Below are 14,449 nucleotides of genomic sequence, written 5' to 3'. Positions count from 1 at the left end.
GTCATCACAAATTCCTAACCTTGAGCAATTAAAGATTCTGTATTCTGTATTCTGTTGTTGTTGCAAAGGGCATATAATTATTCCCCCCCCCCCCTCACCCCTCTGCTCTCCCCCTCCCCTCCCTCACAACCCCCATCCCGACCCTAAGACTGTTTGTTTGGTTGCTGGGCAGATATGTCCGGTCTTTCTTCAATCGCTTACTTGTCATACTGGGTATGTTCACTCATTTTCCAGGAAGTCCGTTAGAAGGTAAAGCGACCTATCTATAGGTCAGTGCTAAGCAGACGTAAGTCTACGTAACTGTGCGCTGTATCGTGAGTCGAACGTCGATAATTACACCCATTGAGCGTTAAGTACAGACTTCCTGGATTAAAAGAGAATACTTATCTTAATGATAAAGGAACACACGAGCCCGATCGGGACAATCCTTTGGAGAAAAAAAACAAACCCAGGGTGTTTCAGTGTGATCGGAGACGCACACTCGATGTCTCTGGTGTGAGTAACTATAACTTTCTGAAATACGAAGTTTCGTATCGAACATAATGGCGCTTACTGGAATCTTAGCAGTCGTGACAATTTGTGGATGTAAGTATTTGTATATTATGTGTTAGTTTTTATGATATTTTCCTTCTTTTTCGTTTTTACATTTAGTAAAATTTTGACTAAATGTTTTAACATAGAGGGGGAATCGAGACGAGGTCGTGTCTGTGTGTGTGTGTGTGTGTGTGTGTATGCGTGTGTGTGTGTGTGTGTGTGTGTGTGTGTGTGTGTGTGTGTGTGTCTGTGTGTGTGTGTGCGTGCGTGTGTGTGTGTAGAGCGATTGAGAGTAAACTACTGGACCGATCTTTATGAAATTTGACATGAGAGTTCCTGGGTATGATATCCCCGGACGTTGTTTTCATTTTTTCGATAAATGTCTTTGGTAAGTGGTAAGACTCGTGCGTTTCGATTCATTCAAAGATGCAAAGATTTTCGTTGTTGATACAAAGGGACTTGACGCTCACTTTCTGCACGCTGAGAACGCCACTTCCTACAGTGACGCTGAGAACGTTCAAAAATACCATCAAAATATTAATTCTGCCCTACAGCGTTTTAGTTGGTCCATGATGGGTCCAACCATTTGTTTTTCTAATTTATATCAAGCCTCTGATGCCAGAAATTGAGTAAGCCGACCCGCTTTGAATTTTCAACTGTAATATGACTAAGGAGTTACGCCCCTTATCCGTTCGTTATCAAAGCCTTGTGTAGGGAACGTGATGGCTTTGAGTTGAAAGTGTTTGGTCTTGGTGAAAAAAAATGCAGTGCGTTCAGTTTTATTCTGTGGGTTCGACAGATTGACTAAATGTTGTAATTTCGCCTTACGCGACTTGTTTCTTTCTTTCTTGTATTGTCATATTCATGTTGGTAGACTGCAACATTGCCTCGAATTGAGAGGGACCGATTGTGTGTGTGTGTGTGTGTGTGTGTGTGTGTGTGTGTGTGAGTGTGTGTGCATTCTGCTTTCCACACGATTGGCGACCTAAGGCCTATTTAGGTGGCCATCCACATGTGGATGGCAACTTAACTGGTGGATTGTGTCCTATCACAGTGGATGGTTCCTTCACTCCAGATCTGGATTGCTACCTTATTTGTGGATTGTTACCCACAATGGAATGTAACCTAAAGAATATTGTGGATTGTTACTCGCATTTGTGGAAATGTTACTTGCACTTGTGGAAATGTTACTAATGTTTTAGTGGGGTTGTTTTTCTATTGAGAACAGAAAGTGTAAAGTAAAAGCTCCTGCTGAATTTATTTTCAAAACTTTACCAGAAATTGAGTAGACCTATCAAGCCCCCAAACCAAACGTTCGATGTAAGGACCAATGACACTGACAGATCCTCTATTTTTTTTTTATATAAAGACAAGGGACTGGGTGGCCGAGTGGTAACGCACTTGCGCGGAAGCGAGAGGTTGCGAGTTCGACTCTGGGTCAGGGCGTTAGCAATTTTCTCCTGTTCAAGTGTTAGTCTTTCGGATGAGACGAAAAACCGAGGTCCCTTCGTGTACACTACATTGGGGTGTGCACGTTAAAGATCCCACGATTGACAAAAGGGTCTTTCCTGGCAAAATTGTATAGGCATAGATAAAAATGTCCACCAAAATACCCGTGTGACTTGGAATAATAGGCCGTGAAAAGTAGGATATGCGCCGAAATGGCTGCGATCTGCTGGCCGATGTGAATGCGTGATGTATTGTGTAAAAAAATTCCATCTCACACGGCATAAATAAATCCAAGCGCCTTGAATATGTGCGCGATATAAATTGCATAAAAATAATTAATTAAAAAAAATAAAAACATACATCCCTGCGCTTAGAACTGTACCCACGGAATACGCGCGATATAAGCCTCATATTGATTGATTGATTGATTGAAAAATGAACAAAATAAATACGGAAACACCCCACAAGACTAAACTACAGAAACTCATAAGTAAAAATGCTTTTGATCGTCAAACAGCGTGCTATGACATGTGTTTAAAAAAATAAGTTTCGTCTAGAGCTCGTACTGAGTCTTACTGTGGTATGGCACTCAGTGTCAGTGCCAGTAGGTGTGTGTCAGTGTCATTAGTCACTGTTTGAGTGTGTGTGTGTGTGCTTCGTTTGTTTGTTTGTTTGTTTGTTTTTAATGGTTGTTATTGTGGTGTTTTTCGTTTTTGTTGTCAAAATTAATCAGTTCATTTCAATGTCATATGATATGTTTTGTAAACTGACAATGAACCGCTAAATATGATTTCCAAGCATCAAATTCATTATTTAAAAAAAAAAGTTTAAATATTTACCAATAAATTTGTTCAAGTGAAGAGTTCAAAGGTGCCTGCTGCCAAATTGTTCGCACAATTGCAGATTAACTGGAAATTATACGAGTGCATGGGAAGAAATATTTTCCAACATGATACCGGGCAGAACTGAAACCGTCACAGTCATCATTTTGCACAAGACAAGTCAGTCTCCGTCAAGCCCCAAGATATATCAAATCGGCAGACAAGGTTTAATGACCGAACAAATTGTAATTTCTAACCGACTTGGTCTTCGGGTCACAGCGGAGGACGACAATAGCTTAATGGTTTCATTTGTGCTGAATTACAGCTTTTCACTTTTTTACTTTAAAAAAAACCCGTTTTTACAAATTTGTTTCTAAAATCATAATTAAATATTTTCCGGGCCATTCACGTCTATGTTTAACATTGCAACTGTCGGTAAAACCGTACTCTATGGATATTGTGTGCAGTTGGTATGAGGTCAAAGACTACAGACGAAAAAAAAACAGAAAAATACTGACATAAATATTGCTCAACTGTCGACGAGCAGTTTTACTGCCCGGTATTGTAATAGATAAGTGCATTGCGTAAACATGACATTTGAAGAAAAAAAAATCACCCTAACCCTAACCCTAACCCTAATCCATGACAACGGCTACCTAGAGACGTAAAATATTTTCACAGTAAAAAACTAAACGCACATCATCAAAAAAGATGATTGATATTTAATCTAAAATAGACTAGAATAAGAGTAAAAACAACATGGGTGGAAGTTGGTGGCCATTCAACGTGTTTTTGTAAAACATGAACTCGTGGTAGTAAAGTTGGTTGGATTTGGTTGCGTATGAAAACGACCAGTGGCATTACAGGAAAAAATTGATTCCCATCACAAAAAAAGTCAATGGAGATCGCTTCATTATAGTTATCTCTAAACGTCCAAGGCATAATGGTTGGGTGAAAATGAAACATAAAAAAGTTGTTTCAGTATTTCTTAGGCAACCGTCCAGACTTACTACCACCGATTTTAGAGACAAAGAAAAATATCTTCAAAAATGCACTTTTTACATGTTTTGGCAGAAATCTTTTTTGGGGATCTTAGAAAAGGTTCTAAAGAATGTTTTGACAAAGAAGCTTTCATCAATGTTTTACCGAAGAGTAGTTACAGCAATTTTTCTAACGAATTTCATTCTTGCTTTTTTTAAGTGCAAGGCCAGAATACGACTGTATACCCGGAGAGAAGGTTTTTAATTACCACCAAAATTCCGTGGTAATGAAACCAAATCTTTAAATTGGCAATATTCCTGACTTCTGACAAACATTTTGCGACCCATTTGCCCATCTTTTCTTTTTGTTAATTGGCCAAATCGATTGATTAAAGTTTGAATTTTAGGTAACCAAATTTGGAATAGTAGTGCTGTCGAGTGAGTTCACTAAAATTTGATGAGTTTGGGTTTTTGTCGCCCATATGACTGTAGAAAACAGAGCATTTCTCCAAAAAACTGTTTTGATTAATAATCTTAGGTGGGTGGTAATGCCCCTTTTCTTAGGTAGCAAAATCCAAGAAATAGGTATGTGTGTGTGTGTGTGTGCGCGCGCGCGCGTGTGTGTGTGTGTGTGTGTGTGAGTGAGTGTGTGTGTGAGTGTGTGTGTGAGGGTGTAGGGCCTAAAGGTACATGATATTGCATACAATTAAAGCCAAAGTCAGCCAAAGTTTCCTTCCGTATAACAAACGCTGCATTAAAATCCTCGCGACTGAAGACAAACTACCGCGGGATGGTTTGGTACAAAAAACAACAACCAGGAAATCTTACCCCTTGTTCTTCTTTTTCAACATTTCTTACTGCTGTTTGTTTTGATGTTCAGCTCATGATAACCTGCAAAGTCAACATGCGGGCGTCTTCCCATCTTGTCTGAATGTTACCGTAAACATTGGAAGCAGTAACCTCAATCTGAAACTGGAAACCGCTTCCAACCTTGACACCAACCTTCCCGTCTTCACGATACACCGAGACGAGGGGGGACACTATGACATAAACACGACCACATCTCAAATGGTTTGTTTGAAAAGTTATTATTTTAATTACGCTCAATATAACAGGGTCTTCGATCACCAGTAAGAAAAACAGTCTGCGAGATATACAGGGTGATATCTGAGAGAGAGAGAGAGCGAGAGAGACAATGTGATATCTGTAGGCCTAGGCCTATAGTAGTGATTACTGTGTGTGATACATGAAATGTGATATGAATGCTGTTTTTATATGTTATACTCTTACTTTCTGCCTATGTCTTAATCCCAAGCGCAAGACAAATTCTTCTATGTGAAAATTGAAGCCAATAAAATTTGAGTTGAGTTGAGTTGAGGGTGACCCCCCCCCCCCCCCCCCCCCCCCCCCGCCAAAAAAAAAAAAAAGCAACCCAACTCATATTAGTTGAACATTAACTTCAGCTTAGGCATGATAAAATCACCAAGTGTCAAGTGTCAAGCTAATAGGTGAAGTGGTCTGATCGTTGAGCTCGTTTGAAACAAATATCCAAATTCAGGGATCGGCTAAACAGTACGTTTCACATTGAGGGGGTCGCACGCTCGCTCTATTAAAACCTTCCACACCTTCTATTGACAAGCCGATCCCTGATATTGTCTTCAAAAGAGCACACACGTCAGACGACTTGGTAATTCCAACATATATAAGCTGAGAGTAGTGTACACCTAAGGCACAAAAAAAAAAGTATGTTTACGGTATCCCGACCGACCCTATTTTTTCGCGCGACCCTAGACTTTTTTTTGGCATTTGGGGGGGGGGGGGGGGGGGGGGGAAAGTCTTTGTTTTTTGGCAAAATAACTTAAAAATATGTTTTTTTGGGAAAAAAAACAAACAAATCCCGACCTACCGACCCTATTTTTTTGGCCTATGTTACCGTAAACAGACTATTTTTTTTTCCTAATATGAATGTATTGTTTGAACAAATGCAGAAGTTATTCGCATTTTGTGTGGGTTGCATTGCTTTGGTCACCCTGTATAATCCGTGTGAACTGTGATCATCTGTAATGTATTACAACATTATTTGTGTGTGTGTTTCTTCTTTCTTTAGTTTTGTAAGGGGCTTAGAACTAAAGTAGTATTTGCGCCCTTTAAAAATCAATATAGTAATACAAATAATTATCGTCTGTCACGTGATAAAACGAAAGCATTTTATTGGATAGAGTGAGTGCGCCTGATATGTTAGTGGACTCTTAGGAGTACGCTAATATCCTCCCTGTTAGGATTCATGTGCCTGTGCCTCTCCTTTCGATTTCAGAATAATCTTCTCATCCTTCCTAGACGGTATTCTACATTTTAATAAAACGAAGGATAGTAAGAATTTTCTCAAATCAAACAGACGGATAAAAATACGTCGACATTTACACAGCACTCTCTCGCATCCACTATCATACATCAACATAATTATATCTTCACAAAATTCGTATTTTTATATTTTGCATTTTATTCTTTTTGACGAAATCCTCTTCATTTACATATTTTGACGATTGTATTATTACTGAAAACATTTTTTTTGTATCGTTACTTACAGACCTTTCACTTGTACCAAGACAGAGACAATGGTGCATCGTTTATTTTGGCTTCAAAAACGGACGAGGAGGGGAACACTGCTAAAGTTCTGGTAAGTCGAAAACCTAAAAACTCCCACACAGACAGAGTGAGAGAGAGAGAGAGAGTGAGAGAGAGAGAGTGAGAGCGAGAGACCGAGAGAGATAGAGAGAGAGAGAGAGCGAGAGAGACAGACAGAGGGAGAGAGAGAGAGGGAGAGAGAGAGGGAGGGAGGGAGGGGGAAGGGAGGGAGGGACAGAGAGAGAGAGAGAGAGAGCAAGAGAGAGAGAGTGAGAGAGAGAGAGCGAGAGAGAGAGAGAGAGACAGAGGGAGAGAGAGGGAGAGAGAGAGAGAGGGAAGGAGAGAGTGAGTGAGGGAGGGAGGGAGTGAGAGAGCGAGAGAGAGAGAGAGAGCAAGAGAGAGAAAGAGAGAGAGAGGGGGAGAGAGAGATAGAGAGGGGGAGAGAGCGAGAGGGGGGGGGGGGAGAGAGAGAGAGAGAGAGAATTGAATTGAATAGAATTGAACTTTATTTAACAAGGATTAAGATTTAAGGCTACGCCTTTTCTTTCAATCTGTCCTTGCAGAGAGAGAGAGAGAGAGAGAGAGAGAGAGAGAGAGAGTAAGAGAGAGAGAGAGAGAGAGAGAGAGAGAGAGAGAGAGAGAGAGAGAGAGAGAGAGAGAGAGAGAGAGAGAGAGAGAGAGAGAGAGAGAGAGAGAGAGAGAAAGAGAGAGCCTGTTTGATACACGAGATATATCAACTGTATTTTACAGAAGAAGCGTTTACTGCCTTGCTTCTGCTTATATTTTAAAGAAGTCTTTTACATATATATTTTATTTTGAGCATAGTTTTGAATTGACCAGCTACGCTATTAATCATAATGTATTATCATTATAACTGACAATTGAGAGTGTACACGTGGCTATGTTTGTGATGTGCGGGTATGAAGATGCGTGGTTGTGTTATATGTGTGTTGATGTGTCCACTTTATGTTTACACATGAGAGTGTTTTTGTGTGTGATGTAATTTGTACACGAGCCAAAAGACACATTTCAGTTTGTTACACTCAGATAATAAAGTTGCATTGACTTGAATCTTTTTCAGGAAGGTGTGGTGATTACAAAGCACGGGATGTTTCACGTTAAAAGTGACTTCAGCACAAAGCTATCACGACGGAGGAGTGTTCATGCTGACAAGTTCTATCTGAGATTTTCCGTCCAAGAGTTGGTGTATAACGTCACAGACTATTTACAGGACTGCGATTTTCCTGGTAAGTTTTATCTGAGATTTTCCGTCCAAGAGTTGGTGTATAACGTCACAGACTATTTACAGGACTGCGATTTTCCTGGTAAGTTTTATCTGAGATTTTCCGTCCAAGAGTTGGTGTATAACGTCACAGACTATTTATAGGTCTACGGTTTTCCTGGTAAGTTTTATCTGAGATTTTCCGTCCAAGAGTTGGCGTATAACTTCTCTGACTATTTACAGGACAACGGTTTTCCTGGTATGTTTTAGAATACACATAGTTGATACGATTGTTTGTAATGCAGGATGGTTTGTGACTGTGCTCGTTAACATATTTTGCTTGTTTAGTTGGTTGTTTGTGTGTGTGTGTGTGTGTGTGTGTGTGTGTGTGTGTGTGTGTGTGTGTGTGTGTGTGTGTGTTCGTTTGAGTTATTTATGCTGATTTGTGAATGTTAAAGTACACACATATAGAAACCAGTTTGTTTTTCCTTAACTGACTCACACAAAAATGATTTGATGGGAGTAAAAACAGGAACTAAGGCATACAAAGCAAAATGAAGCACGGAACAAATGGAACTCTTGTATTTCTTGGTTGCATTGGTGTGGGGAACAACAGTCGAATTATATTTTCAATGTTCAAGGTAAAAACAACAACTTGTGATTCGGCTTCCACAAATATTGTTTTTCCAATTTAGTCAATGACGTCGCCGACAGCCTTACAGAAGAACTCAAACTCAGCCAGGCAGAACAAGAATCCACAGACTACTCTCGAAGAAAGCGAACTGTACCCGAAGACGTGTTTGTGGATGTTCTGGCGGTTGCAGACTTTGGTGTGTATTCTGAGTAAGTTTAAAAATAGCTTTGAATTGAGTTAGAGTTAAAAAAAATACACACAATAACACCACCACCACCACTCCCCATACGATTACCATTACTAACAACTTAAACAATCACAGCATAAGCAAGAAGAACAACAATAACGCGAAACCGAAACACAAAAAAGGCAGCAACAGCAGCATACTTACACGAAACTCATAGTCAATGTTTAAAAGACTGACAAATACACATTTTATAGGCTGACATAGTCCTATTTAATTAGTTTAATTACTTCCAGGGCTTTTCCCATCGTTGCGGGTATGTATAAATTAAGCTTCCTGCAAAGTTTTAGGTTTGATATCCTTACCAATTACGAGAAATAATTAATTCTTTATTGCATTGTTTAGCAACAGTTCTCCAGGACTTGGGCTATTTTTAGACCGTTGACGTCACTTCGTGACGTTTCGTAAACCAAAGATGGCGTTTGAGACTGTTCTGTTTACATTCGACACTATAAACACCACTTTGCAATACTGAAATAATTGTTTCTGTGTTCGAAAGCTACAGCCAATCGTTATTATATCCCCTTAGGTACAGTTTTATAACATTATTGGCACATGTAAACAATATGAATTAATTAATGAACGCTACGAGTATGGCAGCCTTTAAATAAACACCGTTGAGATTCCAAAAGAGCTGTCTCTCTTGACACAAAGCAAAGTTCGTAGATTCGTAACTTTGTTAGGTTTGTTTCGGAGGGGTGTGTGTGTGTGTGTGTGTGTGTGTGTGTGTGTGCGTGTGTGTTTATGTGTGTGTGTATGTGTGTGTGTGTGCGCGTGTGAGTGTGTGTGTGTGCGTGCGTGTGTGTGTGTGTGAGTGTGGGGAGAGAGCTAGAGAGAGAGAGAGAGAGAGAGAGAGAGAGAGAGAGAGAGAGAGAGAGAGAGAGAGAGAGAGAGAGAGAGAGACAGAGAGAGAGAGAGAGGAAGAGAGAGACAGAGAGAGAGAGACTGAGAGAGAGAGGGGGGGGGGGAGTTTGTGTATGCATGTGTAGGTGCGTGCATGCGTGTATTCCATGAATTTGAATCGTCCCTTTTCGACCTTCAGATGGCTGGGACGAAGCAACGAGACAAGCGATGAAGGCAAACGACAAGATACGTTGGAGAATATCAAACAATACTATGCTCTGGTCTTTAACGAGGTGAGCATCATAGGTCATACACCGTGTTTATAGCAAGGACGAACATAATCACAAAACAACAAAAAATTCCTTCGAGGTAGGAAAAACACCCCCTTTGGTCAAAGGGAAATAACCATTCTCACTGCACCCATTCTCACTGCCACCAACTGAAAAGGTTATTTCCCTTTGACCATGAATATGTTTCTCTATAAGTCCTTGTAGAATCTTAATCCACCAATAACTCCCTAACCGTGTGTTTGACTGGTCCCAATTTTTGTAAGGACCGTCTCAGGAATGTATAGAACCTGTTCACCAAGTTTGGTGACGATCGGTCCGTTCATTCTTGAGATATATGCGAACACAAACACACAAACACACAAACACATCGACCGAAACCTATACACACCCCTATACCGGGGGTGTAAAAAGCTGCCTCGTTGTTTCCCACAGTTTTGTGTCTTGCGATTTTAAATGGCATAGTGAATGGTTTTGGGTTGTGTGCGTTGATGCAATCAAAGAGAATGATTTCTTATTTATTTATTTAATCGCGTGTGACTTTCTAGTAAGCGGCGCACATTCCGTCTAGCTACGTTTTGTCCACGTATTGTTTGTCAGTGCACTTAAATGACCGTTGGGTCGATATATTTGTGACTGTAACGTATTGTTTTGTTAATAACAAACGTTCCAACAACTTATCTTTTTATTTTTTTTATTCTACAATTTGTACTTCATCAACAGTCGTCACAAAGCATTATTATTTTTAAAAACACACTTTTTGAAATTAGCATGTGTGACATTTTTCCTTTACAGATAGATCTGACGTATAAGTCGCTCACCACACTACCGTTTACTATATATGTACGACTTGTGGGAATTGTTATCGCAGAGGTAAGTCAGAGTACTTTTTGAATTTGTCTAAAATGTCCAGTTTCTGACGTACGTTTTTCCTTGCGCTGTCAATTTTCTCCAACTGGATCCTTTCAAAGATTTCGCAATGTGCGAATAATAGACATCACGTTGTGGGCGTTTTAAAGCGTAAAAAATGTTTCCATGAATTTAACGATAATTATGTTAGTTCTCATTCTCTACATTCAAATCTGTACACCGTAAACTTAAATGTTCCACCTTTTGAACACAAATTGTTGTAACCAGTTGTGAATTAATTGTTTGTTTGTTTGCTTAACGCCCAGCCGACCACGAAGGGCCATATCAGGGCGGTGCTGCTTTGACATATAACGTGCGCCACACACAAGACAGAAGTCGCAGCACAGGCTTCATGTCTCACCCAGTCACATTATTCTGACACCGGACCAACCAGTCCTAGCACTAACCCCATAATGCCAGACGCCAGGCGGAGCAGCCACTAGATTGCCAATTTTAAAGTCTTAGGTATGACCCGGCCGGGGTTCGATTCCACGACCTCCCGATCACGGGGCGGACGCCTTACCACTAGGCCAACCGTGCCGGTTGTGAATTAATACTGTGTGACGAACTCTAGTAACTCTATTTGAAAAAGTAGCACACATGAAAAATACCATTAAGTGTTTACCACGCATGATGCTTTTGCTGGTAGAATCATATAGTATTTCACACAATGTTCGCAACTAGTGCACAAGTGGAAAACTTAAGTTTACAGTGTACTTACGAATGATTAATGAGATCTGCGGGGGGTCTGGAAAATCCACGTTTTAGATCAGCTTGACTGAGCAAGCATTTGTAAGCCTTTGTAAAGTTAGAAATGCCGTCAGCCAAAAACAGTTAACTAATTATTAAAGGGTTATGACTTGAATGTGTAGGCACTATAATGTGGGTGCATTCTCTGAACGTTTGAGCGAGTGCCAAGTTGCAAAGTTTGTTGACACAGTTCTTTGATTGTGAAATCAGCGCGTTCTTTATGTTCAGTAGATAATGTAATGTACATACATTCTCTGAACTTCTGAGTGAGTGCCAACAATTTCTCGACACAGTTTTCCGGTTGTTAAACCAGCCCTGGTTGATGCCAGTATTCACCTGGCAGAAAAAAGATATTGACATATTTGGACCAGATATTGCCAAGCTTCATAGCGTTTTCTATTTTGTTATTTGCTGATTATGTTACCTTGTTGTATCTACACGTGTTCTCCAAAGCAATGATATGCACGCTTGTTGTATTCACATAAGAATTAACGAATGTGAGAAAAAAAATTGGTAATAAAAAAATGTTGCTCTTTGAATAAAGACGAAATAGAGAATACTGCTTGGCTTGCTTTGTCATAACAAGTTTACACGATTTGTATTTTGTTTATATTTTTTTTAGATAATTATTGAAATTCGAGCAAAAGGGAGCTTTTAAATATTTGAAAAAGCAACGACAGTAAACCTGGTATCACCCAGCAAGTAAGGTAGTTGCTGTTTATACTATAGACTGTACTTGCGTGCCTTCTGCTCCAAATATTCCTAAATCGACACGTCCAAGTTGAACACGCTTCTTTTGAACCTCGATCTCTTCCAAAACTTGTGCAATCTTTGACGTCAAAGCAAAGAAACGTCTCCCAAGAAAGAGTAGCGTTATGTGTTGGTTCTAAACATTATCTCAGGGTAAACAGCAGGCGCAGATGTGTTCCTATAATGACGTTTGTCTTGGTGTCTGTGGCATGACGAGCAACGGAAAATCAGGCCTACCAGACTAGTTTGACACGACCCCATTTACATGATATAATAGAAGTACTGAACTGCTATTACCAGCAGTCGACACGCGGTGATACATATGCCCTTTGACCTTTCTTTGGGAATATCCCGTACTTAAAATAGAATACGGGAATCTGGGAAAGCTGTTCAAGGGCACTTACGCACTATGTTCTTCTTCTGCTTTCTGTTGAAACTCCCACGTACACTCGTGTTTTTGCACGAGTAGAATGTTACGTGTATGACCGTTTTTACCCCGCCATTTAGGCAGCCATACGCCGCTTTCGTAGGAAGCATGTTGTGTATTTTCGTGTTTCTATAACCCACCGAACTCTGACATGGATTACAGGATCTTTTCCGTGCGCACTTGGTCTTGTGCTTGCGTGTACACACGAAGGGGATACGCACATAAGTTGACGTGGGAGATCGCAAAAATCTCCACACTTAACCCACCAGGCGGCCGCGGCCGGGATTCGAACCCTCGACCTTCCGATTAAGAGGCCGACGTCTTACCACCCCGCCACCGCACCCGTCACGCACTATGTTCGATTTTCAATACACGACTCAAAACCTTTGGGATAAATCAAAAAGAATAAAATACAATAATATAGAGTTAAAAAAAGAAGAGAGAAAAAGTAGAAAAATCATGTTTTGCCAGAAAAGTCTTGCAAATTAGGGGACTCTAATTCGAGACCGCCGGCTTATGAGGCAAACATCTTACCACTCTACAACAAGGCAAACGACATGACTAAGACTTGAACTGCCAACATAACTGCCACGTGCCCGGGTTCTCGAATCGAGCATTAATTTTTTGTTCATTCGTCGGTTTCCCCGTTCGTATTTGTGTTTTGTACGTTTTCTTGATATATCATCATTACATGTAGTCGCGGTGTTGCCTATCGGGCAATCAAATTTCACCAAAGCCGATGTTACTAAAAACAAAATGAATAGGTAAAACTGGGGATATTGTCCCGCTGGAAGTTCTCAATAATTATGCAACTTTTTTTTATTATTTCGATTCATTTCATCATCAAAAAAGTTTGGAAAGAATAAAATACAAGAATTACGAGTTCAGAAAAAAAAATTGTCGTCGAAGAGGGATGAACCCGGGACCACAAAAGTTATGGACATCACTGAAACGGGCGCTTTACTAACTGATCTATGGAGATTTTTACTTCAAATACCACACTTGAGTTCTCGGGCGTGGGCGATCAGTATTGACTCGACTAGAGTTTCTGAGTCTCTCCGTTCGTATTTGTGTACTGTTCTCTTTAATCTCACTGTTCAAGGCAAGTTAAGTTGATTACTGACCATATGCTTCCGTTCACTTCGTATATAAGTTTGGAAAGCAATATCAAGTAGCGATAATTTCTCGTCGCGATATATAACCTTCGTGGTTGAAAACGACGTTAAACACCAAATAAAGAAAGAAAGCGATAATTTCAAGCGTGACCGAAATTATGGCTACGAAATGCATTGACCAATCGCCGAAAGGCCCTGACGTCATTGCATGAAAGGATTTCCCTACATAAAATCCTCTGTTCTCGATGACATACAATGAATTTTGTTCGGGAGGACGACGATCTATGGACGGTTTATTATATAAATGGAAGCAAGCGGTAAAAAACGGGCGTCGATAGAGCCAATGAGCAGTGATGTTAACTTGTAGTATTCTATTCACTTGTGACACGTGCGATTTGGGCGATATTGTTATCTCATAAGTGCATGGTGTCTCTCACGTATGTAGTATATAATCGATTAACAAGCTTGCGTCGTTCTGCAAGTAAAGGAATTCACCTACTCTCATGGCATATTAAACAAGTCGCGTAAGGCGAAAATACAATATTTAGTCAAGTAGCTGTCGAACTCACAGAACACGTGGAATTGACAAGAAGAGCGGGGTATTCGTTGCGCTGAGAAGGATAGCACGCTTTTCTGTACCTCTCTTTGTTTTAACTTTCTGAGCGTGTTTTTAATCCAAACATATCATATCTATATATTTTTGGAATCAGGAACCGACAAGGAATAAGATGAAAGTGTTTTTAAATTGATTTCGAAAAAAAAAATTTGATAATAATTTTTATATATTTAATTTTCAGAGCTTGTTTTTAATCCGAATATAACATATTTATATGTTTTTGGAATCAGCAAATGATGGAGA

General features: G+C 40.0%; 1 protein-coding gene across 1 annotated transcript in view; it reads left to right on the top strand.

The window, feature by feature from the left end:
- Nucleotides 1–371: 371 nt before the first annotated feature.
- LOC138975192 (A disintegrin and metalloproteinase with thrombospondin motifs like) overlaps nucleotides 372–14,449 on the top strand; it is a gene marked incomplete at its 3' end in the record, with an annotated part of 32,714 nt that continues 18,636 nt past the window's right edge. Inside the window, 7 exon segments of the mRNA XM_070347850.1 lie at nucleotides 372–585; nucleotides 4,665–4,855; nucleotides 6,372–6,461; nucleotides 7,491–7,812; nucleotides 8,327–8,474; nucleotides 9,552–9,645; nucleotides 10,435–10,512.

The sequence above is a fragment of the Littorina saxatilis genome, linkage group LG9 (assembly GCF_037325665.1).
Source record: "Littorina saxatilis isolate snail1 linkage group LG9, US_GU_Lsax_2.0, whole genome shotgun sequence".
Classification (NCBI taxonomy): domain Eukaryota; kingdom Metazoa; phylum Mollusca; class Gastropoda; order Littorinimorpha; family Littorinidae; genus Littorina; species Littorina saxatilis.
Note: the sequence above shows the minus strand (reverse complement) of the source record. Positions and strands in the feature narration are given on the sequence as shown.